We start from the raw sequence: 6,771 nt of genomic DNA on the forward strand, positions 1-6,771 counted from the left end.
ATTCAATTAACATAGCTTTATGAGATGCCAGTTGGTTTAAGTTATGTATAATAGGCATTGTGGTAATAGGAAGTTTGTGCATTATATTTTGTTTAGTACTTCCATGATATAACTTTGTTATCATCTATAAAAATGCAAACAATTGTCACATCAACAGATTCTTCAAAATCACATATGATCATGACTTCAAGTAGTTTCTACTTAAAACAAATTATAACTTGATAAAAATATCCTAAAAAATCAATGTCACTAAAAATAAGTTGACTTAAAAAATCCCTTTTAGAATTTAAAATTAAAAAAAAAAAGCTAATGATACACATTATAATGTTGATCATTTTAAATGGTCTTCAATTGAGAAAAAAAAGACTTCTTTTACTTCAACCATTTTTTATTCAAATTTATATCGTCAATTAAAAACTGTTGCCCAACTACTCTATATTAATATTTTTCAAGAATGATCTGACATATCAGAATTAAGTATTTTATATTTATCAGAGACATGTGTAATAATTTAATTATATGTCTCAGTAATTATGAAATGAGTTGTTACAAAACTGCACTCTTAGTCTTTCCACACATCAAAGTAGATGTTTATCTGTTTCAATTGAAAAAAATATAAAAATTGTAAAATAAATAAAAAACAGATGTCTGAAATTGTTCAAAAGCATTTGTTATGAAATTCTAAAGGGTTCCCATAAAACATTTTTGTAACATGCAATGAAATAGTTTTTAATCTATTTAGTAAAACGTTGTATAAATATTTTCATACATTTTTTTCAGAAACATTTGAAAAACGTTTTTGAAATGTTCAATAAAGATATTTAAAATATCATTTTAATGACATTTTTTGAAAACGTACTTAGACTGTTTTAAGAAAATGTCATATCAACATTTTCTAAAATGATTATCAGAAATGTCAACATAACATTCTTAAAACGTTTGAAAAAAACGTTTTAATCAGGGACTGAAAAACTGTTTAATGAAACGCTTAAAAAACATTTCTGAAACAATTCATTAAACAGATTAGAAAACCTTTTCAAGAATAAAAATAAAAATGCTTTTTACACGTTTTTAACACAATTTACAAAAAGACGAAATGTTTTAAAAACATTTTTAGAACGTTTTGAAAAAATGTTTTATCAAACCCCCAATAAACCATTAAAAAAATGTTTTGAAAAAGGTTCGTGCTCCTTGGGTATATATTGTCAGGTGAATGTTCGCCTTAATTCGCAAGAAGCATCTCCCATGATATTATTATCTTTTTCAGATTGGAAATGAATGTTACGTTATTCATTACACCGTTCTTTACATACGAACTTTGACTATGGATTACTCCATTTACCTAATCAAGATATAAGGTTCACAGTGGGAGTGACCGGTCAACTGGGGGTGCTTGTTCCTCCTACGCACATGACCCCCATCTCTGGTGTGTCCAGGCGCCTGTATTTGCCCTCCTTTTGGTTTTGTATTCTTTATAGAAATCATGAGATTAATTGCTGTTCGCCAACATAATGTATGCATACCTTGACAACATATGGTTATCAACAGAAATCAATTATGCATAACTTACATCATCAAAATATTAATAATAAATAAATGATTATTGTTGGGAATAAATCGTAAATAACTACATTCATAAAAGAAGAAATACATGTACAAAGCTATGAATTACTTTTCACTAGGTAGCTCTGTGAAAACATTGCATAATTTGTCAACGTATCACCTATATGTATTTCAAAAAATGGCAAAAAATAGGTTGGGGTTATGAAAGGCGAAGATAACGAACAGTGATCAATCTTATAACTCCTATAAGCAATACAAAATAGAGAGTTGGGCAAACGCGGATCAGATATTCTTGAGATCTTTTTATATGACCTAGGCACCTGATCCTACCTCTGGTATATCCAGGGGTCCGTGTTTGCCCAACTCTCTATTTTGTATTGCTTATAGGAGTTATGAGATTGATCACTGTTCGTTATATTCACCTTTCATGGTTATTGTATGCAGATTTCTCCATTTACTACTAAATAAAACTGTTTATTTCGGCAATTTTTGTGGAATTTTCAGTATATTATGGATCATTCTCAAATTTCGGTCAGAATCCACTGTGATCAAGATATTAACAAGCTTTCATTTCAAAATGATTTAGGATTCAGTAACAAACAAACACATGTGATTTACAACTATAAAATTTGCTGAAGTTGTCAGCTAGATGGCGAACTTATGACATGTCTCGGAAACATTCATTCCCTGAAACAGCACTGGCAGCAGACGGTGCACTTGTTTAGAGGGTCACAGTAAAAGATGAAATTCTTCAAAACCATGCTTCAGTTTTAGACACATTTAATATTCCAGTCAATGGGTCGAAAGAATATGAGTTACCGTACCTATACTGGATTCCTAAACTACATAAAAACCCTTACAAACAAAGATACATCGCTGGATCCAGTAAGTGCTCTACCAAGCCCCTATCTTTGCTCTTCTCGAAAATGTTAACAGCTGTGAAGGAGAAACTTCAAACTTACTGTGCGACTACATATGCCAGAAGTGGTGTTAATCAAATGTGGATTCTAAGAAAAATTCTAAAAAACTTTCAGTAAACTTGAAATCACAGAATTTTTCCCAAATCAATAGCATTAAATCCTATGACTTTTCAACACTATACACGACCATTCCTCACGATAAATTAAAGACTAGACTTTTTGACATCATAGACAGTTGCTTCTTCAACAAAAACGGAAAACGGAAATATTCATATCTAGGATCAGTCATTCAAAAACTTACTTTGTTAAACACCACTCTGATTCCACGCACAAGTACTCTGAAGTTGAAATAAAAAATATGCTAGAGTTCCTCATTGACAATATCTTCGTGGTCTTTGGTGATCAGGTCTTCCAACAGTCTGTTGGAATTCCCATGGGCACGAATTGTGCTCCTTTGTTAGCTGACCTGTTTTTATATTCATATGAAGCAGAATTTATTCAAAAACTTCTACGTGAGAAGAAAAAATATCTCGCTGTGACCTTCAGTTCGACTTTTAGATATATCGATGACGTTTTGTCTATTAACAATGATAGCTTTCATTCATATGTCGATTTGATATATCCCTGTGAGCTCGAAATAAAGGACACCACAGAGTCGTCCACTTCTGCTTCATACTTAGATATTTTATTGAAAGTAGACATTAACGGCAAACTGACAACTCAACTGTATGACAAACGGGATGGTTTCAGTTTCTCCATCGTCAACTTCCCATATTTGTGTAGCGATACTCCATTATCACCTGCATATGGTGTTTATATATCTCAACTGATTCGATGTGCAAGAGCTTGTTCTGGATATACAGTGGAGCCTCGGTAATCCGGACGCCATTAATCCGGACGCTTCACCTTCCGGACGATTTTTCTAGGGAACGGAATTTTTATCCATTATTTTGCATCATTAATCCGGAAATTCGCGTTCCGGATCCGGACGGTCACTTTTTACTACAAAACGTTATAATGCATTGAAAATTGTACCGTTAATCCGGACGGTAATTTTGTTTAGGGAAGGTCTGTGTCGGACAATTTTAGCAAGGTGTAAATTATAAAGAAAACAAGCCAAACTGTCTAATTGAATCGATTACATGTACCATGTCAACACCTCCCTCCAATTAGGTGGTGTGTGATGATAAGTCCGTTAGATAGCACGTGCCGATCGAGACATTGTATTGCCAATTTTCGCACATAAGATCTTTATTGCGTGTCGTGTTGAATTTTGTAAATAAATCTGTAGCATATTATTTTATAGCCTTGGTCAATACCCTAATAGTATTAATAAATTAAACATCATGCCGTAATGATAATTCTTTTTAACTGCTACACGTATCAGTTGTACTGATTCGTAAATTGATATCGGCTTATTCAAATCTAAAGAGTGTAGATTATACTTCTATTCATTCAATCTTTATTTCCCCCTTGCGGAGATTTCATGTTGTAACATTTACATATATTTAGAATACATAAAGAAAATCAAATGATAATATATATATATATATATATATATATATATATATATATATATATATATAAAGAACAGAGATAGAAAATTATAACAAAGAAAACGTATGTACATGGATAAATGTTTACATAATTATACTTTTAGTTGTACTCTAAATTTTGCGACAAGGCTCTATTATAGCACGCGGTGGCTCCACACACAAATTTTGCACAAAGACAAATAAATTCTTTTTTGCTCTCTTTCTCTAATAGTATTGTGGGTTCTACTCCTCCAAGTAATATAAAATATAAACTAGATGCTGTCATGAGACAGTAATACCCGCACGTAAGTGTTTGCCTTTAAATATACTCTCCGTCCAAATGGCGGATCCAGAGGGGAATCCGGGAATAGGCACCCTCCCCCCCCCTTTCTGTGGGACATCTTTGTAGTTGTTTCTTTTAAAATATGATACTGCTAACATTTGTAGGCAATTATTTTTAATGTACAAGTTAAATAAAAGATTAACTAGCACTGGATGATACACGTATATTAATTTTTAGCGATTAATTATTTTTTTTTTTTTGATTTCTGGCACACCCCCCTTTTTATATTGCTGAATCCTATAATGTTTAACTAGCAAAGAAGCCACAGTGTGATTTAGCTACGTTATTGCATCCTCAGTTCCAAAAGGGGATGAAGAAGTTGACTCAGTAATTTGACAACTAGGCCTAACGCTATTAAAACAAAGTACGTACTTAAAGCCAAACCTCGATATACCAAATCTTCAAAACATGACTGAATAATTCATCGTTTAAACTTACATCTCACTACATACCGTTTCGACTGCCTACCATAAGAGAGAGAGAGAGAGAGAGAGAGAGAGAGAGAGAGAGAGAGAGAACTTCTTTACCATTTCAAAAGAAAAAAATTGCATTGTCAATAAAACCGACGGGTCTCATATTACTTCGCATTGGGATGGTTTTAAAGGGCAAGTGACTGTAATCGCAAATGAAAGTTCCTAGCAGAAACAACACATAAGACATGGGCGGATCCAGAAGGGGGGGGGGGGGTCCAGGGCGTAAGAATTATTCAATTTTAACGAGACTTTGAGTCCAAATGATATGAACGGTAGATACTTACATGTATATGTACTACTAGTTGCTTCATTCAAATTTATCAACACTAGTATAATTATCATTTAATTCTAGGATAAATAAGACGACACACTCATAATATATTTACGATATTTTCGTCAGATGCAAGTATCGCTTTTAAAAAGAATTCTTAAAAAGTACATTTGTATATGTAACATAAAAAATTTTGTTTAAGAAGTAGACAATTTGAAAGTGAAAAAGGAAGTGCATGCCAGGAAATGTTCAGAATGCAGGAGTTGCACCATTTACCCTACAGCTTCTGGGGGCCTAGGCCACCCCCAGCCTACTGAGAGTAACCCCCCCCCCCTCTCTCTCTCCTTTGCGATATCAGAAAAAGATAGCGGATAGACGTTGTGAAAAGTATCTAAAAGATCAAGTGCTTACCCCCCCCCCCCCTTCAAAAATTCCTGCATCTGCTTCTGTACAAGATCTACTTCACAAGCTCAAATTACAGAGATAGAATCCTGCAATAACTCGAAAATGTAGCTATTGGTATCCAGGTTTTCTGCAACTCGTCGTAGTTACTTCAGTGGGTTTTTTTTTACAAGTTTAATTTTTAGTGAATTACATGCTCAAACAAATGTGATAAAAGTTGATGATCAGCCATCGTCATATGCCGTTGCAGGTTGCATCACTCGAATCATGGCCGAAAGAAAATAATTCTTGGAACTTTGCATGTTTTATGGGACTTTCCTTATGAGGTAGGCTCTCCAATTTTTTGTGAGATGTAAATTCAAGTATTGTGTTTGAAATTTTGTGAGTAAAAACCATGAAAGAAGGATTTAAATATTTTTTTGAATTTTTGTTGTAGAGGTGGGTGATTTGGCTTTTGACCAGCTGATTTTGCACGTGCTTGACTTCGATGTAAACAAACTCTCACGCCTTGCTGGATGGGTATGTATTTTTTGGTATGAAAATGCTCATTAAGAACTGTACTATATGATGTGACAGTAAAACTTCTGAAAGGTTTACTTTAAGGAAGCAGGGTCAGGTCAAAGGTTAGTAATTTTGGTAAGAACATATAGGCAAAATTAATAGAGTGGTGCATGGTGCAACCTGCAGTGAGAAAAATATTTACGAAAAGGTAATGTGACCAGGGTTAAGATACTAGATGATTCAAAGAGAAGAAATAATGGAGTTTAAATGATATCAATGTTGTTTATTTGTGTTTGAATGCATGATGGTGATCATTGTACATTGATAAAGTGGCTTTTTATAGGATCCGAAACAGTGACATGTGAGAGAGTTGGTTGGCGGGGATTTCTACTTTCACTTTTGAGGATGCAGTAAACGGACGACAGGAGGTGAAGCTGCGCATTTCCTCGTTGGATGATTTGTGTACATGTGTGGACGTGGATGTCATTTCAGCGAGTTCACTTGGATTTAAGAGGCTGAGCAAAAGCACAAAGAAAATGTTTCCTGAGTATAGAGTCTGAACAGAGGATATTGCATCATTCCTGATCAGGCAAGTCTAGCTTGTTCATTTATTTTATTTATAATTTTTTTTTTTTTTTTTTTTGAATTATTTTTTTATTCATTTATTGCTTTACAATATTGCAGAAGGTGAAATGTACATGTTGAACTCTTTCTGTGTATGTGTATTTGTTTTAATATTTTTTTGGGGGGGGGGGAGAGGGGG

This window comes from Ostrea edulis, chromosome 2 (genome assembly GCF_947568905.1).
Source record: "Ostrea edulis chromosome 2, xbOstEdul1.1, whole genome shotgun sequence".
In the NCBI taxonomy this organism is placed as follows: domain Eukaryota; kingdom Metazoa; phylum Mollusca; class Bivalvia; order Ostreida; family Ostreidae; genus Ostrea; species Ostrea edulis.